The following is a 27,054-nucleotide window of genomic DNA, read 5'->3' on the forward strand; positions in this document are numbered from 1 at the left end:
CGGTAGGCCATTCTGAATGGAATGGAAAAAAAGAAAGAAGAAAAACTAAGGTTCGTATCCTGCCCGTGTTGTATCTCAGCCCCGCTCCAGACGATGGAAGCATCCGCTCATCACTTGAAAGTTGACTCTCTTATCTTGAGCTGTCACAGAGCTGGTTGAAGTTATATAGGTCATGCAGCATAGACAAAGTCATTGAGCTACATCACGTACCTGACATTCACGTACATCTGTTTCTTACTCAACAAGACTAAAAAAAAAAAAGAAAACATGGCTGGAGAAAACTTCAAGATTCCAATCCAAAATTTGCCATATTTGCCGAATTGTCCATTTTCTCTATATGGTTTCCAGTGATATTTCAACAAGTCTTCTGACTATGTAGCTGGCCCCTTCACGGATCAGCAGGTTCTACCAGGGAGACGTGCCTGTTTGCTGTGTCACAAGCCTATAGTTGTTGGTGGTTTTGATTCTCTATACCAGCGGCCTGGCGAGCGGGTTGTCAGCCGGGGAGGGCGAGAATGCTGCCTCTGACTTTTATGTTATCATTTAAATTTTTCTTCTTCCCTTCTGAGATGATGCATGATGTATCAATACAAATAGCAAAAATGAGATGGTGAGGCGATGGCAATGCAGACAAGTACGAAAACAAGAATAGGGTTGATACAAGTCATTAAGATGTTTATCGCGACATCACTTCTAATTGTGGAAGAAAATTGGTTGTCATATATTAGAGGATGCTGGAGCAGTCTGCATTCCAGCTTCTTGGTTAGGTTAGGTTTATGTAATTGTAATAGTTGGTATGCTCAACCCAGTGGTGTGCACGTGCACAGAGCATTCCACTGTACAACAATGAAGTATACACAACTATTGTAGTTGGACAAACATTAACCATGTCTACAGGTTTTTATAAGATTTTTCACCAAGATGTCTGTGTCATTGACTGTGCCATCCATCTGTGGCACAGTCTCTTATGTGAGGATGTTCAGGTAATAAAGCACGACTTGAAACTAGTTTCCTTTCACTGTCAAATGACTTCCTATAGTTGTATCATCCGTCAAATGGCGTCTTATAGTTGTATCATGCATCGAATGGCTTACTACAGTTGTATCATCCATCAAATGGCGTCTTATAGTTGTATCATGCATCGAATGGCTTACTGCAGTTGTATCATCCATCAAATGGCGTCTTATAGTTGTATCACGCATCGAATGGCTTACTACAGTTGTATCATCCATCAAATGGCGTCTTATAGTTGTATCACGCATCGAATGGCTTACTACAGTTGTATCATCCATCAAATGGCGTCTTATAGTTGTATCACGCATCGAATGGCTTACTACAGTTGTATCATCCATCAAATGGCGTCTTATAGTTGTATCACGCATCGAATGGCTTACTACAGTTGTATCATCCATCAAATGGCGTCTTATAGTTGTATCACGCATCGAAAGGCTTACTACAGTTGTATCATCCATCAAATGGCGTCTTATAGTTGTATCACGCATCGAATGGCTTACTACAGTTGTATCATCCATCAAATGGCGTCTTATCGTTGTATCACGCATCGAATGGCTTACTACAGTTGTATCATCCATCAAATGGCGTCTTATAGTTGTATCACGCATCGAATGCCTTACTACAGTTGTATCATCCATCAAATGACTTCCTTTAGTTGTATCGTCCATATTTTTGTATGCAAACTGTTAGGTACATTTATCCCTGTAGCGTTAATGGTCTTTCCTTTCTTTTTGGATATGCAAGGAGTTTTGGTTGCTGTAGTCCTTCAGTAGATAATGTCGTCATAGCCCATCAGTTCACTGAAGAGAATGACAGTGTCTTGTTGGTAGTTAGGGGAATGGTAAAGGTGAGAATGTAAAGGTAAGTTTAAGCCGTTGGCTATCATGAAAGACGGGTACACTGTGACTCCGTCCATGTCTTTTACTTCCCATCACCTCGTTACGTAGTGTGACTGACCACATCATGTCTTTTCACTTCCTCAGGTAAGCCTCAGGTGGCACAGGGCGGGGTAATCAGCATGTGACACTTGGCGAGGCGAGTGACACCGAGCGATGGCCGCGAGTGGCAAGACATGACACAGGTAAGCCAGTTGAATAGGGTCAAGACACATTACTTCACCCACCTGTCAATCCAGAGTATACCCGACTGACTTAGCGATACTGCAGGCGGCGAGTTAAACCTACCCAACCCAGCCCCAGCAACAGGCCGTCCAATGCAGGCAGACCTTCCTCAGTGACCCAGAGGACCTTGTGATAGGCCTGGCGCCTGCCTGGCTCACCGTCTTCTCTAACACCATGTCCTCACCCCAGGGTAATTGAGCCGAGGCAAGTATGTAAATGGCAATCATTACATGGTTGAGTGTGGATGGTGTAAACAAGCGAAGAGTTGGGGGAGAGTTTAATGGGTTTAGTTAACTCGACTTTCAGCTTTCTTGTCTTATATTCTTTGCTGCTTCGTTCCTTAGGCACGACGGTGCGGTACGGTACGGCCCTTGGGCACGACGGTACGATACGGTACGGCCCTTGAGCACGACTATACGGTACGGTACGGTACGGCCCTTGAGCACGTCGGTACTATTCTTAGGCACGACGGTACGGTACGGTACGGTCCTTAAGTAAGGTCGGTTGGTCCTTGCCGAACCCTTAAGTTAAGGTTCAGTTTATCGTATCGAAGGGTCGGACCGTCGTGCTCAAGGGTCGTACCTTCGTCAAGGGTGGCACCGTCTTGTTCAAGGGCTGTAACTGCGTGGTCAAGGGTCGTAGCCGTCGTGCTGATGGGTAGCGCCTGCGTGCTTGATCAAGTGTTCGTACCGTCGTGCTCATGTGGGGAGTGCAATACATTTTCGGGATGTTGTAAATCAGAGACACGGAGTCAGTTATACATAGCACGTTACGTTATCAGTTGCTGTGTGTCGAGTTCTCCGTGTTCGTATCTTAGTTGTGAATATACTGCAGAAGACCACACAGCTCTGTGGCAAGCATCTTGGAGTATTATCTGTTGAGAGAGAGAGAGAGAGAGAGAGAGAGAGAGAGAGAGAGAGAGAGAGAGAGAGAGAGAGAGAGAGAGAGAGAGAAGTCACCCTTTTCGACAAATCTACCCCTTTTCTTCGACGGATTCTTTCCACAAACTCAACCTTTTCATTCGGTCGCCCTTCTCCCTCGAGAAATTACACTGAAATGGCGATTGATTTTCCTCTTCAGATGAAAAGGTATAAATCGTGGGTGTAAAGGGTGACTGTGTGTGTGTGTGTGTGTGTGTGTGTGGAGAAAGCAGCGGTAGCCGCAGACGGCCGTCGTAACACAACCCTCTTGCTGGTCCCGGAGCTGTACTTTACGGCCGCTGTGTTTAGTAAATATCGGTAGTGAGGGGTTTGGTTGGCAGGGTCGGGGCGGTGGGGGGAGGACCGTAGGGTTTGGGTGGCAGGGTCGATGGGGCGGGGGGGGCGACCAGAGGGTATGGACTGTAAGGGGCTCGGGTATACCGTAGGTTGTGGATTGTAGGGACGAGGTAGGAGGGATGGGTGGCTTGGGTGAGAGAGGAGCCCCTCTGCTGCTGCTGCTGCTAGTGTTTACAATGATGGTCAGGGGATTGGGTTGGGATGGGAGGCCGCCGCATTCCTTCTCCCCAGCTGAATTTCGATTCAGACTCAGGTTACCTGGAGCTCGGCAGTACTGTCCTTGGATACGACGCGTCGGCCTGGCCGGAAGGGGAAAGTCATAGGCCAGGGGGTCGTAACGTCGTATTTGAAAGGTCGCAACTACGTGTTCGAGGTATTATGATAAGTTTTTATTCAGGCATTATGCGAGGGAAGGACAGTGTGCAATAATGATTCTGAGGACTTAAAGTTACACCTCGCTAATGCCTCACTAGTGAGTCTCGGCTCACCATGTGTAATTTCCTCATCGTTACATATGGTTTTTACATATAGATATTTTCACTCCTCTCAGGGACATAATCACATGACCTCTCTCCTCCAGTATGAAGATATAGTATACGTTAAAAAGGATTAGAACCTTCGACAGTTGTAGATGTACCAGGAAATGACACCATACCACAAGATCCGAGTGGAAGTTAACAGCTTCATTTACTGGGTTACTGTTTTATGGCGGGGAACGAAGGAAGGATTGCTATTGAGGGAGACGTATTCATTGTGCTAATATTTTGTAAAGGAAGAACTAATTTGGGGTTTGGTAGAAGTGGCATTTGTTGGAGGAAGCAGATCTATCGGGAAGTAGATGTATAGTTGTGGTGGAAGTAGAGTCGTGATGGAGTTAGAGTTGTGATGGAAGTAGAGTTTGAGGGGAGTGGTGTGGGAGTAACGTCATGCAGCTGGATGCGGCATATTTCCTTTTTAATGGTACGGGAGCTGGCCAGTCTTGAATGATTTTTCGAACGTCATTTGTAGACCCTGACAGCTAACCAAACCTCTGCTTATCCAACTGCCTCTACCCCAGCCACCTAACCTAACCTTTTCTAACCAAACCTCAACCTTATGTAACCTGAATTCAACCACGCACCGTAACCAGACCTAACCTTTTACGATGTTACAAAAACCTTGTATCTGTCGTCCGGCTTATCTCTCTGACATCGGCGTGACGTTGTGGTGAAATCACCGTCGCTGCCAGCGTCACCCCATTGTCCTCCTCTCGCCAAGCAACTGGCATTCACCTCCCTGTGATCTTCAGTAACCTAGGTAAGGTCGTAGGTCAGGTACCAAGAAGGTAGACGACACTGACCTTCACAACGGGAGGTCCACGTTCGTCTCACTCCTGCCACTCAGTTGTCGCTAGTAATCCTCCAGAGGCACACGCCTACGCAGATAACGCTATCAGCCGCGGCTGCGTCTCCTCGGTTAACGTTATCGATATGACCTGCCCGCTTGCCTCTCATAAACCAATCGCAGTCAGCCAGTCCGGCAGTCAATTTAACTTACACCACAAGAGCGCCTCTCCGGGGCCTGAACACGTCTTGGCTATCTGGTCTCATCCTCCCCCACACGAACCCCGGGGGCTTCTCTGTCTTCAACAGCAGTCCCCAGCTGACTGATTCCTTCCTATGCAGACGAGAGTCTAATGGGACTTTGCTTTCGCCCGCCTCGTGCAAGAATTTCAGTAACGCAGCCACGTCTTTTCCCATAGCTTGGTTGCGGCAGCCACCGCACATCTTCCGAAAGAAAGAGCCTTAGGAAACTGCCTCTCATCTGCCACAATTGGCATGCCGCCTCTCCCGGAGATGCACCACGAGACCCAGGCAGCAGCGCACCTCCCTACAGGTTTCCTACCACACATACACCTGAAACAGCGCCATGGGACTCTTGTGTCACTCCAGCTCCACCTCCTTACCTCATAATCCTGCGCTACTTTCAGCATCTCGCCTGAGGTACATAACCTCCTTCATTACTCAATAAAGCACTGTGTTTCTACTCGTGTATCCGTATTCATGTTCTCACCATTAAAGAAGTCAGACCCTTAAATTTCACCCGCTAAAAGCCTCCAGCGACATCGACGGAGGAGGGAGGACTGGTAAGGAGAGGAGGAGGGGGTAGGGTGAACAGGAAGGGAACGAGGAGGGGTGGGAAATGGGGGAGGGTAAGTAGTCGGGAGGGGAGAGGGGATGGGTTCGGGAAGGGGTTCCCGCGATAAATATTTGTGTTGCAGGCTGAGGAACGGACAGTGATTGGGGGGTCCAGCGAGGGCCCGTACGTCCCCTGTTGATACACGCGACAAACAGTTTATTTCGCCAGCAGCCACCACTCACTACTCACTGAGTCACCGGCACCGCGGGGTTATGGTGTTTTTTTTCTTCCTTTCTTCTCTTTGTGTACCCCTTCCTAAACCTGCCTTTCTCTCTCTCTCTCTCTCTCTCTCTCTCTCTCTCTCTCTCTCTCTCTCTCTCTCTCTCTCTCTCTCTGAGAGACGTGCAGAAGTACAAACCGATCTCCCAGATGAAGGTGGGGTCGTGAAGTACTGGAAAAGATGATCAAAAATCAAATCGATGACTTCCAGAGGACATGGGTAAGGAATCTCCTGGATATATGTGAGAGAGTGAGAACTCTGTGTACAGAGAGATGAGATGGCTGGGCTGGGTCGTCTGTATTAGAAATGCCACAGACATTTTTGACGCGGTACCGCACAGTAGGTTGTACAGCAGCCGGAATTAGAAACACGAGTGAGACAGAGATTCCTCTGATGGATGGAAGAGTTGAGGTCGAGGCGAAGCGCAGACTCACTGGGCGACTCACTAGTGGCTGTGACTTTAAACCTCTGTGTGGCCAGCCAAGGTAGCAGCCGGACTCCCCTTCCAGGGTTCGACTCCGACCCGTGGTATATATATCTATACATTGCGTGGTGTCTGACCTAACCCTCGTTTCATTCTAACCAGTATTCTAGAATTTCTCTGATGCAAATCGGAGCCATCAAGTTTTTTTTTTTTTATGACTAGATTTCTGATATCCAGATGATAGTCTTCGTCCATATAGGTAGGCTGGTCCAACCACTCAGGAGGAGTTACGACTTTACGTAACAAGTGGAGGGGGGGAAGAGTTTGGTTCCCCCCCCCAAGTCCCTTCTCCCCCTCAACCAACATAACTGAGGTCGACGGTGTGTGACCAGGATACACAGTGTAACTGGGAGGCGATCATCAGCTTGGAGGGAGTTGTCTTTCCTCTCCTCTCTCGGTTTTTCTTGCTAGTCCTGTCCGGCCCAGTTTCTTCTTTCTTAACCTCGTCATCCGGGTGTGGGAGCGCCTGCCCGCCGCGCAGCCCGCCCCTGGACCAGGCCACGCCAGGGTATCCGATCATACGGGCAGCGTCACCTCCTCACTCGTCTCCCTTCCGCTCACTTTAGTACATTAAATAAATAAAATATAAAAAAACTATCCAGCAGAATTTTGGCCGTATCTCCATCATGCATATATGATTTTCAGACAGCTCATCGTCTGTCTTCGTCAGTAATCATATATACCTACGCGCATCTCCGTTCGTTCCCGTGGTCAATCAAGACTTCACTTCGTCTATGAATCTCTTGACCTTATAGTTTCTCAGCGCGGGAACCGGCACCAACTTGCCGCCACCAGAGTATCACGTTCCTATCACTGGGAAAATCGTATTGTCAAGGGATTGGATTTTTTTGTTCTTATAGATCTAGTTCTTGTTTTTATGCCTCCACCTTCCCAGCGTGTGTAGTGTTACCTCGTGCACACTACGGTTACAATTTACGAAACACCCGACTTCAGGGAACAGCTTGCTCATTGATTTTTTTTTTTTCGTAGAATCTTTAGTAAAGTTTCTAAATGTGTCGCGTATATATTTCTTTATGATCTTAATTAAGGGTAAGTCAGGAGAGCGTCACTCGACCATACTATATCACTGGTATGGTTGGTCTCTGTGTATCATGAGAGTGTTGAAGACTTCGGTTTTGATACTGAATTCTGGAAATAGACGAGGAGCGTGAAGGAGGGAGTATGAGAGCGAGAGAGAGGAGGGAGGGTCTGTCAGTACGCCCAGGCCGAGATCAGCCCCTCCTGATGAGGAGAGAGATGGGAGCCGTAACGGTAATCCTGGGGTAAAGTACAGAAGGCTATGGCGTGTCCTGGGGGGTTGAGTGTAGAGGTAACATTAGCTTGCTGGGCTGGTAGGACTGTGATCCTGGTAACACGACACGGGGACGCCCTCTCACTACCCCCATCTATACAGTACGCTTACCTTCCCTACCTCCTGCTATCGACTGAGTCTCGGCACTTACAGGTATGTTTATTTAGCTACTTTATTTCCCGGTCCTCATGCCCCTCGTATCTCCTCTTTTTAAGTCTCTCGTCTCATTAATGCTCGTTGTACGTCCTCGTTTTACCGCAAGATCAACTCTAGCGGTACATGGTCATTTGGTGTATCATATGTGGTATTCTCAGTTTCCTTACTTCCATGGTTAAAGATAACATCTAGTAGTGATGGCGTATCAGTCCCTCTGATCCTAATTTGCTCGTTGATATACGAAATATTCATGTAAACACAGTAAAAAAAATTTTGCCTTCATGATTCTTTATCTCTTTCCAGTTTCTCCAATCTGTCTGTTTATGATTGAAATCCTACGTTAGAAGTACTTTACGGTTTTTAAGAAGAAGGCGTTTCACTTTCTCGTGTGCCATCCTGATTCTTCCTTCATTGTTATCTTTGTATGTTTGCTCTGGCTCGTTACACCTCCACGGAGGATCATATATCATCACCACTACCACCACCGTACACTTCTTTCCTACAGTTACTTTCCCCGTTACGTAATGTTTCAATGGGCCATCTTCCGGTAATACCTGAATCTTACGGTTGGTTGCCTTGTATATCTTCGTCTCCGCAGTTCCTTCAGTGTCCGCTGCATTTTTCCTCACATGATCTGTGAATTCCAGCTCTTAATCATTATTTATTGCTAGTCCGTTTGCATCCACATTTGTGTGTGTGTGTGTGTGTGTGTGTGTGTGTGTGTGTGTGTGTGTGTGTGTGTGTGTGTGTAGAATGCCTCTGCACGAATATATATGTGTAGATAAGACCAAACTTCATAGAGACCTGATTTCATTATGCCGATATAGTCTCCGCTCCACACGTCGCTTCTCGGTTAGAACCGCGCGTTTGAGAAGGAAGGGCCCCGTGATTAACCTTATTTGCGCAGGTATATAATCTCTACATGTCATTTACAATCCTTAAGTATCTTGTTATTACTACCCATCGGATGGTAGCCATCCCAGGGTTTTTCATATCCGTAGAGTTTTCTTCGGTCACCTATGGAAGTCTTCCCCCCCTCTCTCTTGGCAGACCACCAGCCGTCAGGTATAATGCATCCCATGGTGACATCGTACAGTTAACGTACGCCAGACTCTGGTGTATTCCGTCGGCACCCACAACACCGCTACGGGACCTCAGGCAGAGCACTTGCAGGAGTCCTGTGTAGCTCGATGTCTCACGAATACATTTGGAAGAGTAGCGGTGATATTCATCCCCTTGAACTACGCTTTGTTGAATGGTCATGATTGTTTTCGTAGATGAAATGTTGGTTCCAAATTATGCGCTTGCTTAACGTATATATACTGGATCGGATGGTTTACCCTGGAGCATTACTTATTAGTACAAAGATCTGGTCTTCAATAAGACGTTACTTGACGATAATAGACCACAGCCCCTTGAACACAAAGATACGACCCTTGAAAGCTGCGGCACGAGCCTTGAGCACGAGGTACGAGCCTTGAGCACTACGGTACGAGCCTTGAGCATTACGGTACGACCCTTGAGCACACGATACTACCCTTGAACACTACAGTGCAAGCCTTGACCACTACGGCACGACCCTTGAACACTTCGGTACAACCCTTGAACACTTCGGTACGACCCTTGAACACTACGATGCTACCCTTGAACGCTTCGATACGACCCTGGAGCGTTACGGTTTGGTTCTGCCCTTAAACACGACGGTTCTTAACAGTCAGGTCGTAGGAAACCCCGTGGTCGTGCTCGTGGGTCGTTCTGTCGTGTTCAGGAGGTTAAGAATATGGGATTCGTTGGTGTTGATTCGTATTAGAAAAAACATACTAAGGTATGTCGAAGCACAATCAACAAATCCCATTTTAGGAAGGCTAAATATTAGCTATGTAAACAAACAAATACATATGCGGTAAGGTTAAGTTTACAGCCCAATTTCCATTTTTTTGTCGTAAATATAGTATTGCACCGCAATTCCCATTTTCTGTTGCCTTGGTTTTACTGCCAAACTTCTCATTTTCACAGTGGCATAAAAAAACGTCTTTTCAGATAATTTAGCTCCCATAGTGGGAAGCTCTTCCCAATTGCGGTCGTCATTCTAAATGTGATTATCATCTCGTTGAGGTATTGACAGGAAACCAAAGGGTATATTACAAACACGGTCGCTGAAGAAGATAAGTAGTCGAAATGACTATGGAGATTTTCAATTTCTGAGCACAAAGGGCTGGTGGGTGATATATTCACAAGTTAAACCCTGTGGGTCGGGGTTAGGGGCAAGCCCCACGAAACAAACGCAGGTCAAATCAAAGACTGAGTTTGTGCCGTGTTTTTCATGTGGGCCTTGTGACCCTCATGTGATCATGACGTCTTCATTGATCATGATATTGTCTGTTTCGGTGTGATGTGGTGATGGTCTGTACTGTATTATGTGGCCTGAGTGTCTCAGTGTGATTTTGAGGGGCATTATGTGATCTTACTAAAAGCAGTGACACTTAAAAATCTTAATGGATCGAGGAGGAAGATGCTGAGTTGAATGGAAATGATGACACTAGGTTTATAACACTGGCATTTTAAACGGGGGGAAATGAAATCAGATTTTGTGTGGGAAGGAAAAATGGGTCTTATAGATGAGTGTTAGGTCGTGGGAGTGAAGTTTGATAAGGATGGTAATGGGGAAAGATGGAACTGTAAGTACAGGCATGCAGGACAGAAACACTGGGGATATACAGACACGATTTGAGCACAGTTTGCACGAAGCGTGCGTGAAGAAGTGTTTGCGTGAAGGAGTCCGTGTCGCGACACTGATGGATGGACGTGAGACCCAAGTGTGCATGGGTCAAGGTAGGTCAGAATTAAGAGCATCAGAGATGGACACCTTATGTGACACCTCTGGAATTAGTGGACACCGCTGGACAGTGCAACAGTCAAGATGTGTGAGAATGTTGTAGAGAGGTCATCATAAAGGCGTACACGGATGAAAGGTCCGGTTAAGATGGTTCTGGGTCTTGCAGAACGTAAGTCGGATGGTGGGTTAGCCAGGGCAAGACGTATAGCAGCTCCGGAGGAGGTTCATGGTAAGAAATACTACTGTTTAAAGAACGTTTCTGACGTGCTCTCTCTCTCTCTCTCTCTCTCTCTCTCTCTCTCTCTCTCTCTCTCTCTCTCTCTCTCTCTCTCTCTCTCTCTCTCTCTCGGTTCCCCCTGTGGTCGCTACGCGCTGGTCAAGCCTCGTCGTAATGTACCCATAGTTCGGCATGAAGTCACTCATGACTCGTGAGTGCGTGGTGTCCGGCCTGGGGGGGGGGGGGGGGGGGTGTCCTCCCCTCCCAGAGCCCCGGCCCGCGTCATGTACCACAGTGCACCCTCTCCGGTCGCTGGCCCGAGCCAAGTGTGGGATACCAGCCTCTTCCCTCCGCCGGTAGTCAGCCATCTTATAATTTGAGCCGCATAGCTTTCACTTTTTTGTAGGACGCTGTCGTGGGGTCATAGTGCCTCCTCCTGCACTGTAATGATGGATGCCTCAACCTCTGTGTGTGCAGAATGTGTATCTGTGTGTCGAGGGGGTAGTATATGGTGTGTATGTGTATGTCGCGGGATGTATATGGTGTGTATTTGGTGTGTATATGTGTGTCGAGGGATGTATATGGTGTGTATTTGGTGTGTACGTGTGTCGGGGATGTATATGGTGTGTATGTGGTGTGTACGTGTGTATCGGGGATGTATATGGTGTGTATGTGTGTGTCGCGGTACGTATGTGCCCCGTCTCTTAACCTTGTATATAAATGTGCCATGTCTTTAATCCTGTGTATGCACACACACACACACACACACACACACACACACACACACACACACACACACACACACACACACACACACACACACACACCAACCAACCTAAACGAGGTCTCACCCATATATCAACCAGCCACGAGGGGAAGATAACCAATTGGGTTGGGTGTGGGCTGACTGCCACGCCCAGGATTCGAACCCATGCGGGTCCGACTCTGGGCAGGCCCATGCCACCTCTTGTTCAGTAACACTAACCACTACACATTGTGTGTGTGTGTGTGTGTGTGTGTGTGTGTGTGTGTGTGTCGGTAGGGGGAGAGCGCGTGGTGGGTGTAATTACCTGTTTTAAACTTTTGTGTGCTGTCCGCAGTCACGGCTTCCTAACCCAGTTTATTTCGGTCATCCGCCATTCTCATACCATAAAACTACTTCTTTACATCATTTCTAAGAAGTTTCTCGCGTGGTTTCATGTTACGTCCTTTGGTTTCCCCGTCTGTGCATCTTTCTAAGAGCTGCCCTCTAATGTTGTCATTACATGGTACATAAAGCTGAAAGGTTGTGATCAAATCTCCCCTTAATCATCTCTCTTCAGTGGTGGGCAGATTAATGGCCTGTAACCTCTCGCTGTGACTCAAGCGCCGTTCATTTCGGTCCCATCTTTGTTGCCCTCCCCTTGAACCTTCTCTCTTAGATTTTAGTCCTAATCTTAAGCGCATTCTCTAAACTCGAGAGGTATATTCCAGTTTTGGCCTGACCTCCAGTGCGAACACATCGTTGAATATATATCTTTATCCATATACCTGAAACGCAGTGGTTATATTTGACAGCAGCCAGTTTGTCTCCTTTACTGTTCGCCCAATATGGGAGCTATGGCGATAGGTTAGGCATAATGTTGACTCCCAAGTGCCGTTCACACATTGACACCCGTGTAGTTTATTCCCTGCGAGGGTGTAGTACCCGAGCTGAGGCTTTCTTTCCGTATGTTCGATGCTCGTTACTTTGTGTTTACTCGCGTTGCATTTCTCTAGCCACTGTATGAGACCAACTTTGGAATGTGTCTGGTCCCCTTGGAAGTGAATGCAATCCTCATTTTGTTTTCTTTATCTTCCTTCATGACCTTGGTATCGTCCGCGAACGTATTCTTGTAAGAGTCCATCCCTTCCGGTAAATCATTTACATACGTCATGGAAAGCATTGGCCATGTGACTGAACCCTGTGACACGCCCCATGGCCACCCCGATCCATTTCCAGAAGGCTCCTCCGACATGGTTCCTTTCTTCCTCTCCTCTGAGGTAATCTTCTGTCCATCGAAGGAGTCTCCTTTTGCTTTCGTCTCCACATCTTATGTTGGATAGTGTCAAATGCTTTCTGGCAGCTTAGTTTGTGTGTGTGTGTGTGTGTGTGTGTGTGTGTGTGTGTGTGTGTGTATGTGTGTGTGTGTGTGTGTGTGTGTGTGTGTGTGTATGTGTGTGTGTGTGTGTGTGTGTGTGTGTGTGTGTGTGTGTAGATATGAGCGTGTGTCAGTCTACACAAGTTTGCATGTAGTTTACAAGTGTAAGTTAATGCATATGTATGTCCGTTTCTGCCTACCAATGATTATGGACATAAGTGCATTTACATGTGCGTGTTAGTTTATATAAGTATTTGCTGGTATGCATATGTATCTATGAATATTTTGGACGGTATGCATGTCGCTGGTTTTACGTTTCTTTTTTTTTTTTTTGGCACTCCGTCACTGGCTGGGGAGAGATTACATAGCGTGTGTTGTATGTCATACAGTTGTAGCTTGGCTAAACCTTTGGCAGTCATGACCTTATTGGGGTGTTGCTCCCACTCCAAGTATTGTGATGACACAAGTATTGGTTAGATGTGTCATGCTAAAGGTTGATATGTGACACAGGAGGTTACTGGGATGTATGAAGAAGTTTATACATATCTTTTTTTTTCTCGGTATTTCCACCATTATCTTTTAGGTTCTCCATTGGCCCCAGCTGTGCCTGTTTGAAGTGCCATAAAAGACGAATGTCCTTCCTTTTCTTGGAAATACAATGTTCATCACTTGGTTTTTGATAATTGCTTCTTGGAATCCCCTGAAGAAAAATGGATGCCATGTAAAACATCTGATATGGTCGAAGTCCTAGAATTATTCTAATGTACAGTTGTTAGGAATGATAGACTACATCCTGTGTGTCACAGTGTGAACCAGACAGCGCTTACTACTGACGATGGAAATAGGTCGGACGACGCTGACACATTAGGGTGTAAAGTGGTAGGGTGGAGGACCCTTGCTACCTGGGTAAATATCGAGGTGTTGTAGCGTGTTGAACCTTTCATGGTGAGTCTGTACCCTCCACCCACCCACCTCCTGACCCACCGCCCTGCCCCTGCTCATAGCTCATATACCCGAAGATCCACCGCTTCATGGGTAGTTTGGTATATACTTTCAAGAGGCTGCCGTCTTTGCCGTTGGGCACACATGGCTTGCATCATGACTCGTGATATGGAGGAGAGAGGTGGCCACCAGTCAGTTCGATTGACGGGCCTGGCGGGGGAACGCTTCAAATCTTCGTCCGGCAGCGAGACGGACGGACTGGTCGCTGAGTGGCGGCGGGCTGGCCGATCCTCCAGCCTGAGCACCCGCGTCTCCCCTCGTCGTCTGTCGTGTTGACGAGATGGCGGCGTTACAAGCACTGCCTCAACGACCACGGGTGTGTGTGTGTGTGTGGGTGTGTGTGTGTCGTGGGACAGAACACACCCTCCACGACACATGGCACAGGCCACCACGACGCAGGGGTGGCGGGTATTCTCGTCCAGCCCAGGTCGCAACAGCAGTAAATGTCATGTTGGTCTTATAATCACCTGGTGGCCACACGCGCCATTCTGCCTGCCCTCCCTTAATATGGTGGCGGTCGTGGGAGCTTGTCCTCTAATTAGCGCCAGCCCCCGGCCGCTGAGGGAGGCATCGGGAGCGCTGACAACCAACCATACACCACCATACCACCATAAACAGCCATGCGAACCTAATACTGGTTACTGGCAGTTTGACTACGACAGACCACGACGTTACGACGGATCGTTGACCACGACGTTACGACAGATCATGACGTTACGATGGTCCGTTGACCACGACGTTACAACGGACCGTTGACCCCGACGTTACGGCGGTCCGTTGACCACGACGTTACAACGGTCCGTTGACCACGACGTTACGACGGTCGTTGACCACGACGTTACAACGGTCCGTTGACCACGACGTTACGACGGTCCGTTGACCACGACGCTGCGACGGACCGTTGACCACGACGTTACAACGGTCCGTTGACCACGACGTTGGGTCACATGGGTATGATGGCTTGGCGTTCGAGTTGACCTTTAATGGTCAGGGCTTAATGTCACACTTAAGGTCACGCTTAAGGTCATGCATAAGGGGATTATTTTTGCTTCCGGTCGTCGGCCAGATAGCGGAAGTGGAGATCAAGGAAGGGCAGAAGAAATATATATATATATATATATATATATATATATATATATATATATATATATATATATATATATATATATATAAACTATAATCTGAGTCAGAATTACTGACGAGGTGGTTGTGGAATGTTTATGTGGTGTTTACGGTATGTGGCCTGCGCTGGCACCAGAAATGTACCTCACAACACCAGCGTCAACACGATAATATACGCAGCATTAAACGCAGCAGGGGAGAGAGAGAGAGAGAGAGAGAGAGAGAGAGAGAGAGAGAGAGAGAGAGAGAGAGAGAGAGAGAGAGAGAGAGAGAAGATTTAAACGTGAGAATGTGAATATCACGGACTTACACTTAATATTACTGGAAGATAAAATCGTAGAGAAACCATTGGTTGTATACGAGCTATGTCACGTAGACCTGAGGACCCTGTGTGTGTGTGTGTGTGTGTGTGTGTGTGGTGGGGGGGAAGCTGTCTCCTGACGGTTGTGTTGTGGTGGTTGCTGGTGCTGGGTCTGGTGGCTGCTGCGTCAGGACCTTGGTTGGGGGGTGGTTGTGATTGCTCGCGGTGGTTGGGTTGTCTCTACCGCAACCCGTCTCTGGGGCTCATGAAGGGGAGGGAAGTGCAAGTGACAGCCACAGCCCTCACCACCCTCGCTGTCACCGCCGACTGTTCAACACTCGTCTGAAGACTGGCTCTCTCTCTCTCTCTCTCTCTCTCTCTCTCTCTCTCTCTCTCTCTCTCTCTCTCTCTCTCTCTCTCTCTCTCTCTCTCTCTCTCTCTCTCGTCTGTAAAACTCCGTGCCACGTACACCACTGCGTTGTCACCAGGAACACGTTAGACAACACCATTAACCACGTCATATCAGGGGAGACACGTAGAACCACGCCGTTTACACCCCTGACTGACGTGATTGGATCTTGGATCGCCGTAAGTAAACACAGAACATCGTATTTTATAACCGCTTCGGGAGGGCTTTGCTTCTCGCTTTCTTCCTCGTCTTGTTTTAGGACCTTCCTGCATGTTTGTTGGGGGGTGGGTTCGCGCGCGCGTGCGTGTATGTGTGTGTGTGTGTGTGTGTGTGTGTGTGTGTGTGTCTGCTCCGTGTTTAGCGGCAGACTTGGCGTGTCGTGCCCCTCCAAGTGGCTGGCGCCGAGGCTCGTCGCTCGTTTATTGTTGTCACCACGTCATGTCCGGTCTATTGCCCGCGGCGGCTGCATATCTTCAGTATCCCTGACAGACGGCTCCTCCTCTTGTGATGTTTACGTTTCCATCATGAGTCTCACTCCTTCCCTTTGTGCTCACATGTCCTTCCCATATGTTTGGATACCCTTCACATGGGCCGAGTTAGAGAGGCAGTCTTGGGGAGAACAGTTCTTCTGTTATTGTTCCTCTATGTACACCATTGTGCCCTCTGGACCCGCTCGTATCATAACGCTGACGTTTACATTATTCTTCATCTCGTCGGGAAAAAATAAACTTGATAAAAAGATTAAGTTAAAAACAGAAGTGGACACATATGTTTCAGTTCCTGCTAGAATAAGCCTTGTTATGTAAGCAAGGTTCAGAGATGTACAAATGAGTTTCACAGTTAATTAATAGAAAATTCTCTCTCTCTCTCTCTCTCTCTCTCTCTCTCTCTCTCTCTCTCTCTCTCTCTCTCTCTCTCTCTCTCTCTCTCTCTCTCTCTCTCTCTAGCTATATTTTCATAATCATAGATATATATACATGTAGATAGGTAAATAAAAATATTTTTTCTCATACATACTCGCATTGTACCAAGGCCGGGCCTTAATTGACATTATATATATATATATATATATATATATATATATATATATATATATATATATATATATATATATATATATTATCCCTGGGGATAGGGGATTAAGAATACTTCCCAAGTATTCCCTGCGTGTCGTAGAAGGCGACTAAAAGTACGTGTTGGGAAACTTCATTACTCGGCCATATATTCCACAATGGCTGTCACTTACAGAGACTAGACCAAGGGTTCCACTCACCTAGACGCTACGCCCACACATGAGACACTACGCCCACTCACTTAGACGCTACGCCCACACTTCTAGACGTTACACCCACAAATCTAGACGCTACGCCCACACATCTAGACGTTACACCCACTCATTTAGACGGTACGCCAACACACGCAGACGATAAGCCAAGACGGGTGGAGCCTAAGGCCGGTACAGAGCGCTGCTCTACGCCCACACCTCCCGGGCTACGCCCACGGACGGAGACGTCAACACCTCACGGTAAACAACATCTAGGCAGGGGGCTGCCAGGGCCGCTGCCCCGTCGGCACGTACACCAAATTTGTCACTCTGATTCTTGGGGAATGTTGGATGGCTGAGATAACCACAAGACCCGTCGCCCTCCCTCGCCTGCAGGACCCGCAAGCCCGCCTCCCTCCCTGCAGGACCCGCACGCCCGCCTCCCTCCCTGCAGGACCCGCACGCCCGCCTCCCTCCTTTCAGGACCCGCGCGTATGCCTCCCTCCCTGCAGGACCCGCACGCCCGCCTTCCTCCCTGGAGGACGCGCACGCCCGCCCCCCTCCCTGGAGGACCCGCACGCCCGCCTCCCTCCCTTCAGGACCCGCGCGCATGCCTCCCTCCCTGCAAGACCCGCACACACGCCTCCCTCCCTGCAGGACCCGCACACCCGCTTCCCTCCCTGCAGGACCCGCACGCTCTTGAGGCGAAGCAGTAGAATCTGCAAGCATGGTAGACCCTGCTTGGTGTTTTAAGTTATGGAGGTTTCCAAGCATAGTGGTCTCAGCTTGGTGTTTTAAGCCACTGATAGTGCACACACACACACACACACACACACACACACACACACACACACACACACAGGGCACCGGTACACAGGAGGGTGTCGGAGGCACAAATCTAGCCCAAGACAAAACACTGTTAGTGCCAGGACAAGATAGACATAACAAAAACACCATCAGTGTTAAGAAGGAGATCAGCGGAGCAAGTTCGGTATGAGTAGCCTGCCTACTTACTGTACTGCTGCCTGAGGAATGGTCTTGTCTTCACCCCTCACTTTCCTACCCCGTTGCCTTACGGGGCTCGAAGTCCCCACACCTCCCTTAACCAGCTGCCTTACGGGTCTCCAAGTCCCCCACACCTCCCTTAACCAGCTGCCTTACGGGTCTCCAAGTCCCCACACCTCCCTTAACCAGCTGCCTTACGGGTCTCCAAGTCCCCCACACCTCCCTTAACCAGCTGCCTTACGGGTCTCCAAGTCCCCACACCTCCCTTAACCAGCTGCCTTACGAGTCTCCAAGTCCCCACACACCTCCCTTAACCAGCTGCCTTACGTCTCTCTAAGTCCCCACACCTCCCTTACCCAACTAACGTACGTGTCTGTCCCATCATCTTCATGCTTTACCTAAAGACTGAGGCAAGGAAAGAATGGCTCGCAAAAGGTGGACAGGAAGGGGTCTATAGAGTGGTCTGTGTATGATGCTGTTGGTTCGGCCCCTCCATCATGGTTGCCAGGCCTGCCTTATCATGGGGCTCCTCCTCCTCCGGCCATTTTCTGGGGGACGAGGTTCCTCATGAGGGCCGTGTGCCCTCGTGAGGGTAGTACCCCGTTATGAGTCTTGTTATGAAGAGCTTGCTTATGAGGGTAGTTTCCTCGCGGGGGGCGGGGGGGGGGAATCTTTTCATGAGGGGAAAATCCTTAAAGAGCTGTGCTTACGAAGGAAGTCTTCATGAGGGGTCTGGTTGTGAGGGGAATCCAGATGAGGGATCTGCTTGTGAAGGGAGTCTCCTTGTGAGGACAGTCTATTGATAAATGGAGTTTTATTATGAGGGAAGTCCTCATGAGGGGTGTGAGGGTTGGGGGGGAGTCTCTCCATGACAGGAAAAGGATACGGGATAGAGAATGAGGGAAAGAAAGACTGGAAGTGGAGGAAAAATGGAAAAAGTAAGAGAGAGAGAGAGAGAGATGTATAGATAGATAGATAGATAGATAGATGGAGAGAGGGAGAGATGTATAGATATAGATAGATAGATAGATAGATAGATAGAGAGAGAGAGAGAGAGAGAGAGAGAGAGAGAGAGAGAGAGAGAGAGAGAGAGAGAGAGAGAGAGAGAGAGAGAGAGAGATGCAGGCGGAAAGGCGGTCTGACTTTTTGGGGTGTTAGAAGTGATTACGGTCATGGAGGAATGCCTGGTCGGGTGGGTGCTGGCGCCGAGCTGGTTAACCTCTCTCCCCCCCCCACTCTCTCTCTCTCTTACACAGACACACACACACACACACACACACACGCACGCACGCACTCACGCACGCACACACACACACACACACACACACACACACACACACACACACACACACACACACACACACACACACACACACACACTCGCTCGTCAGACGTACCTCCTGCATGTGACATACGTGTTTGTGTGTGTGTGTGTGTGTGTGTGTGTGTGTGTGTGTGTGCGTGTGTGTGTGTGTGTGTGTGCACGCGCCAGGATGCTACACAAGGCTAAGTTACCCCCCTCCCGTCACACAGGGCTGGAGAGCTAACACGCTCATCTCTTGACGCTTGTCTCATATATCATGATGGTAATAAGTTTGAATTGTGTGTGTGTGTGTGTGTGTGTGTGTGTGTGTGTGTGTGTGTGTGTGTGTGTGTGTGTGTCTATGTTGAGGCGGAGGGAGGTCCATCCGCACTGGTGGTATTGGTCTGTTATGAGGGAGGGAGGTGTGTTGATGATGAAGGGACGAGGATTTATGGTTATTTCAGGAAATGCTTATGTGTGTCCGTGTCTAAGGAGAGAGAGAGAGAGAGAGAGAGAGAGAGAGAGAGAGAGAGAGAGAGAGAGAGAGAGAGAGAGAGAGAGAGAGATCTTTGGAATAATCTATTGTTCAAACTCTGTATTCCTTGATACATGGAAGTCAGTCACCCCCACCTCCACAGTGTGGTGACGTCTTCAACAGTTTAAACCTTGTTTTCATCAGCACGACGCCACGACGGCAGTAAGGCCTTTGGGTATGATGGCTTAGCCTTAGACCTGACCCTTAAGGGTCTGGTCGAGGCGTCAGGCCATCATGCTCAAGGGTCGTACCGTCGTGCTCAAGAGGCTTTAAGATAACAGGAATATATCTGATCTCACCTTTTATCGCTTCATCCATATACCTGAACACGTATCCAATTTCTTAGTTTGTCCTCCGGGTTTCCCCTCCCTCTCTCTCTCTCTCTCTCTCTCTCTCTCTCTCTCTCTCTCTCTCTCTCTCTCTCTCTCTCTCTCTCTCTCACCACACACACACACACACGATGCATGAGCTCCGAGCCTTCTCTCTCTCTCTCTCTCTCTCTCTCTCTCTCTCTCTCTCTCTCTCTCTCTCTCTCTCTCTCTCTCTCTCTCACACACACACACGATGCATGAGCTCCGAGCCTTCTCTCTCTCTCTCTCTCTCTCTCTCTCTCTCTCTCTCTCTCTCTCTCTCTCTCTCTCTCTCTCTCTCTCTCTCTCTCACGATGCATGAACTCCGAGCCTTGGTTGCCTAGGGAAGTAGACAGAAGCCTGCTTACGTGGTAGGAGGCAAGGTTTGTTATTAATGACGAATCATCTCCGTGGTCACCCGTTCCTTGTGGGGTCCCCCAAGGATCCGTCCTTGGGCCTTTATATTTTTTTCACCTTTCATATTACTGATGTTGACTTAGGTCTGAATATCTTGATGTCTAAATGTGCAGATGACTCACAGATTGCAAATGCCATGTTAACTCTATAAGATGACAAAAGGATCTTAAGATACAATAGCTTAAAGGTCTAGAAAATGGGAAATGCCATTCAACGTAAATAAATGTCAGCTGTTGCAAGTTGGAAACCTCAAGAAGACATTCGATCAGGGACTGATGGGCCAGAAGATAAAAGAACACCCCTTGTGCGAGGGATCTAGAGGTCACTGTCTCCTACAACTGCACATTCTCCCAGCATTGCAACAAAGTAGCTGAGAAAGCGAATAAGATGCTTGAATTTATCAACAGACGCTTTACATACAAAAGCAAGGATGTGATATAGCTACTACACCTAAGTCTAGTTAGACCCCACCTCGAATGTGCAGTGCGGTTCTGGGCCTTCCTCTTAAGGAAGGGTATTTTTGAATTGGAAGCAGTGCAGCGAAGAGCAGTTAAATTGATTCTTTCCTCGTAAACGTAACAGATCATACGAGGATAGACTGCGAAAATTGAATTTGTTCTCCCTGAGCGAGAGGTGGCCTTGAGACAAGTTAACAGAGTGTTTTGAAATACTTTAAAGGATTCAATAACGATACTGGAAATTTCTTAACAGTCTCACCAATACTACCAACGAGAGAAAATGGACTAGAACATAGGGTCACGAAGTTTAGCTGGACAGCACGAAATATTCCTTCACCAACTACATTATCAACGCTTGAAATGAACTCCCACGACAAGTTGTTCACTTCAGAGCAACACTGTCAGTATCTTCAAGATTAGATTTGATGATCACCTATCACTTTCTGGTATGGAATAATTCTTTCAATCAGTCATCATAACATAGTGGTATATTGTACTACCTTCTCAGCTACTGATCTCGCCCTGGCCATGCTGTGGTAACATCCCGACGCTGATTAACCCGTGTCTCCTGCTTTAAGAGAAGAAGTAGGAATTATTGTATCATTCTTCCTCATCAGGATAATATAGGCATGGTAAATCGCGAGGCTGGAGCTCGGAGTTCATCCTTACCGGCAAAAAGTGAAGGGATGCGTGTCTTTTGTGATAGGATGCATGACATTTTCACGTTCAATTCTGCCTTATGACTTTTTTTGGTGTGTAAGAATTTCCATCAGGCATATTAGTCATGGATGGAATTTATCCTACGTGCTTCCCGTTCGGCGTGTGGCTGGAAGAAGTGGAGGGTTGGGAGAGAGCCTTTGCTTTGTCATCTTTTTCTTTAATGCTTTTAAAGGGACTGTATCTTTTTCCTTGGGATTAAGGTCAGATCACCTCCCTTGGAACTTGGGCCTGTGTCGTCTGTGTAACTCTCTCTCTCTCGCGTTCGCTTATCTTGATAACTCGGGGCGCCCGGGTGCGCCATTCGCTGTGATGCTGATGCTGGTTTAGGACATCCCACTGTGAAGTCATTAGATGTGAATGGCGACCAGACTTGTGGAGAACATTCTTCTTGGAAACCATTCAGCCTGGAGAACATTCTGCCTGGAATACATTCAGCTTAGAAAATATTCTGCCTGGAGAACATTGTCAGGTGAACAGTCTGCCTCAAGTTCATCCAGCATGGAGAACATTCAGCTTAGGGAACATTCTCTTAGGAAAACTTTCAAGCTGGAGAACATTATTCCTGGAAAACATTCAAGCTGGAGATGTGGTAAGAAGCAAAGACTTGCGGTCCACGAGTGGTGTGGTCAACACGCCTTCCGATCATATTACTTGACGATCATTTGTCAGTTAAGGGTTACCACTGCACTTTCCTGTCCCACAACGAATCAGCAAAATACACTGACGTCTGAAGTTTATGTGAGGTTGTGTGGGGATGTGAGGAGACCGAGCGGTGGTGTGAGGACTGTTTGGTGATGTGAGGATGAGGACTGTTCGGTGATGTGAGGAGAGTGTGCGGTGATGTGAGGAGAGTGTGCAGTGATGTGAGAGTGCGGGCTGATGTGAAGCTGCGCCGTTGTGTAGAATTTCGATTGTAATTTTGATTCGAAAGGAAACACTTTATTTGTCAGCTTCGCAGACGAGACATTTGATACCGTGGGTGAAGGGGACATGGCTTGGGATAGGTGAAGCCATGTACAGAGCGTGTGCTGGGTACACTACATTTGACATAGGAGGATGGCAGGTGGGCCCGAGATATGGCCCAGGGTCGCAGGGGGTGTTCCTCCTGCAGAAGGGGTTGACGGAGTTCTCAGGTAAATATGGGATATAAAGTAGTACTGACGGTAGCAAATAAAGAGTCACTTGATTTGGAAAAATGACTATATATATATATATATATATATATATATATATATATATATATATATATATATATATATATATATATATATATATATATATATAATAGTGTGCAGATGTTGGCACAAAGGGTGGTCAGTATACATCACATGTACAACACAAAACTACAAAATGCTCTTGCTTAGTGCATGATCCCGGCTGATGTGTCCATAGATCAGGGTGTATCATACATTGCAGTAATATCGGACTTTCTTTAAAGTTATCACTATCCATTAAGCAGTCACAAAGTTGTCGAGACTGGAGACCTTAAGGTCTGACAACACTGAATTTTAGGACAGTCGCTGTTGCAAGGTCCCCCAGCTCACGTTCACCGCGGTGCGGAACGGAGCGGGCACTTGAGATGTTCAGGATCTTGGTTTCTCGCGACTTGCCACATTGTAACTGTACCCTTGGCGTATTCTGACGACAGTGTCAGTATCACGTGGCCTACTACAGCTCGCTTGCTCTCCAGACTGATTTTCTCTTCATTCGACGACAGCGATCTTTCGTGTCTAACACTACAGCTTCTTGGCCTTTCCGGATCTTCGTCGTGGTCAAATTTCTTGTGATCAAATGATGGCTTTAGGTCGACCTGGTCTCACGTAATGGCCTGGGAGCAAAGAGGCCTATGTAGCAAGGTTATCTACATGGTCATGACGTTTATGCACCGACATGTGGAAGGTATCCATAGAAACTGGGTATGTATGCCACTCTTACAGACTTCAGTATGCAGGGAGTGAGTAATGTCAGGAGTAGTTTCCTACAGAGCGCTCACTCCGGGGGAGTGTCGCAAGAGCTTGGCCTGGGGGTTCACCGAGGATTACAGCATGAGCTGAGAGTTGTAAGCTTACCTAAGTGAGATTGCAAGTTTTATGTGAGATCTTTCGCGGGCTGGCAGTGCCTTGAGCGTTTGTATTGGGGGAAATAACTCTTTATCTTAGATCTGATCACAGAGCCGTGAGAGCCGCCGGGAGGGTGTGTGTGTGTGTGTGTGTGTGCGGCCCCGCTGGTGGCCCGCCTGTGGCCCTGCCGCACCAATCACGATGCTGTTAGGGTGGCCTAGCTGCTAGGAAAGGCTCCGCCGCCACACCAACCCTGATATAACACACCTACCTTACCACCACAACACCCCCCTCTACCACACCTGACCAACCACACCACACAGGTTCAGCCTTTTCGTAATAGTGTCACTGGGCTCCGGTTACCACGTCAGAATGTGTTCTAATTCTGTTCCTTCCCCTTTATCGCTTGTTGACAGTGGTGGGGAATGCCATACAACCTGCAATTATGGGAGTTTTGATCCGCAGTTCTTTTCCTCCCATTTCTCTGTATCATATATATATATATATATATATATATATATATATATATATATATATATATATATATATATATATATATATAATGCTGTAGGATCAGCCAGACAAAAGTTTAAATAATTGAGCAGAAAAAAAAGAGTACTACATAACAATAATGGAGTACGTGCCTCCGGGAGGAGCACTCAACACCACCATAAAAAAAGCATCAGGCCGGAGGATCAGATAACACTGGGATCCCTGTAGAAAGTGTTCGGACACTCGGGATCGACTCGGAACCCCTTCATTACCCTGAGGTACGGCGAACCCGCGTCTCAACATGGGTTAGGCGACCGTGATCCCATACACGCCAGACCTCGCCGGCTACATAGAAGGTTGCCAGGATCAAATACTTCGATCCCCTTCCCTATTTAAAGGGTTTAAGAGTGTTGGGAAGGGGTTAAGGGAGATCTGTTGCTCAGTTGTTGTGCAGTTTATATACGTACTACATGGGGTTTTAAAGGGTCTATATTGGCGGCGGTGCATTCAATGGCTTTGGGGAGATTTTATCTGGGTCGTGTCGGACCATAGGCCATTGAGATTATACGGATCCAAACCACTCATGTTTTTTTTTACGAGGTGGAATTAAGATGCGGTAGGTCTCCTTACTGCTAGGGTGGCTGGGATGAGAAGAGGAGAGGCGCATGGTTAGTCCAAGGCAAGTTGAAGGGTTAGTTACTTAGAGAGGTGGATAGGTGGAAAGGGCCTTGTTGCTTAGAGAGAAGTTAGATGTATGGTTCTTGTAAGGGAGGCTGAGGGGATAGCTGCGTAGAGAGAGGGTATACTTGGATGGGTCTAGTTTCTGAAGGAAAGGATAGGTAGTTAATCTATGAGGCTTTTCTAGTTGCTTGCACAGAGGATAGATAGAGAGTCAAAGGAAAGGTGAAGATCGCGTTACTTAGGAAGAGGATAGAAGGAGAGTTATTCTCAGGGAATTTGAAGTGTCGAGTTGCGTAGAGAGGATAGATGTTAAGGTTGTAAGTTGTGATTTACGTGTTTTCGAGTGTTCTGCATGAGGTGGTGAGATTGTATGTTTATGGACTGAATGCCAGCAACCCACGTGTGGGTGAGGCATCACGGAAAGACAGCGAACTGGGCTAAGGAGGGGAACTTTACAGCTATTGTAGTGCTGGGAGGGAAGGAGGGAGGGAGGGAGAATGCTGAATTTGTGGGAAATCATGTATAGGGAAATCATGTATACTGATATGGCTTGTTAAAGACCAGTGCATATTTAACACTCGGTAGCTTTCTTTCTTTTTAATTTCTCTCACCGCACGTGTTGCTTCTTAAGCTAAACTCGGAATCAAAGGCCCTATATTCATTTTCACTTTATTCTTAAAATGCATGGGACATTTCGGGCACACGTACACTGCCCATCTTCAGTAGAATTGACTGTGAATGATACATCACAGTATGATGAAGAACACAACAAGAATGAACCACATCTTGAGGTGTTACGAATGAGAAAGATGATGTATACAATATGTTGATCGGTGGACCGTATTTCCTCGGAGCTCCTGCGTAGTAGCGTGGTAGGCAGGAGTCAAACTCATTGGGTCTACGGTTAAAGGGTTTGCCTGAGGTCTCCGCACCTGGGAAAATCCAGTGGAGGTAGAGATTGAGGTGATATGGGTTGCGGTAGAGAATTATTGCAGTGTCTCAACTGGTCCCATAATTTGATGATTTATGTATGTAGTCTTATTGAATTGTGGCATGTTTCAGTAATGTTCGTATGCAACAGCAACACGACATGAATCTCTCTCGTCGTCAGTCAGCATTTTACTGTAAACACGATGCTGCTGAAACGTTAACATGACTCTCCAAGACCACAGGTAACAGAAGCCACGTACTTAAGAGAATTTAATCCCCTCATAAATCATCAAAGTACAGGACAAGCAAAGTCAGTGCACTTATTCTCTACAGTATCTTAAATGACCACATTCTTTACTCCCACCGGACTTTCCCAGGTGCGGGGACCCAACCGTTGACCCGAAGAGTTTGACCCTTACCAACTACACTACCTCGCAGGAACTCCGAAGGAACGCGGTCCACCGATCAACATATCGTCTACGTCGTTTGTCTCATTTGTAACATTTCCAGATGTATGTCGTACCTGTTTTGTTCTTTATATCGTGTTGTTTCATTGATAATACATTTTGCTGAAGATGGGCAGTGTTCGTGTGCCTGAAACGTTTCGTGTATTTCAAGAATAGATTGAAAACAGACACAAGACATTTGATTCACAGTTAATCTGATGAAGCGGAACGTTTAGTGAGAAAAGTTGAAAAACCAACAGAAAGGTAATGAGTCTTGAAGATGCGCTGATCTTTGATAAACTGTGTATTAAAGAAACTATTTGCCTGCTAACACGAATATATATATATATATTGTTCAGTTGGTCCAGACACAGTCCTGGAGCCACAAACGATGATCCTCATTGTTCTACAAGTTAGTTACATAAGGAACGACTAAACCTCCTCACACTATGGCAACTCTATCTGTAGAACATGATGGTAAAGTTGCTCTATTGACTACATAACCCCCACCCGGGGTTCGACTGGTTTTATGTTCCCAAGACCATAATAAGTTACGTTGTGACGTTTGGTTTATGTTGGCCGGACGAGGTTGGTAGCTGGAGATGCCAAAACAAGGTCGAGTGT

The 27,054-nt window shown here is 47.4% G+C and overlaps 1 protein-coding gene across 1 annotated transcript in view; it reads left to right on the forward strand.

Moving 5' to 3' along the window:
• Positions 1 to 27,054, forward strand: part of LOC139762408 (A disintegrin and metalloproteinase with thrombospondin motifs 6-like) — a 175,528-nt gene that overhangs the window by 46,330 nt on the left and 102,144 nt on the right.

This window comes from Panulirus ornatus, chromosome 43, assembly GCF_036320965.1.
Source record: "Panulirus ornatus isolate Po-2019 chromosome 43, ASM3632096v1, whole genome shotgun sequence".
Lineage (NCBI taxonomy): Eukaryota > Metazoa > Arthropoda > Malacostraca > Decapoda > Palinuridae > Panulirus > Panulirus ornatus.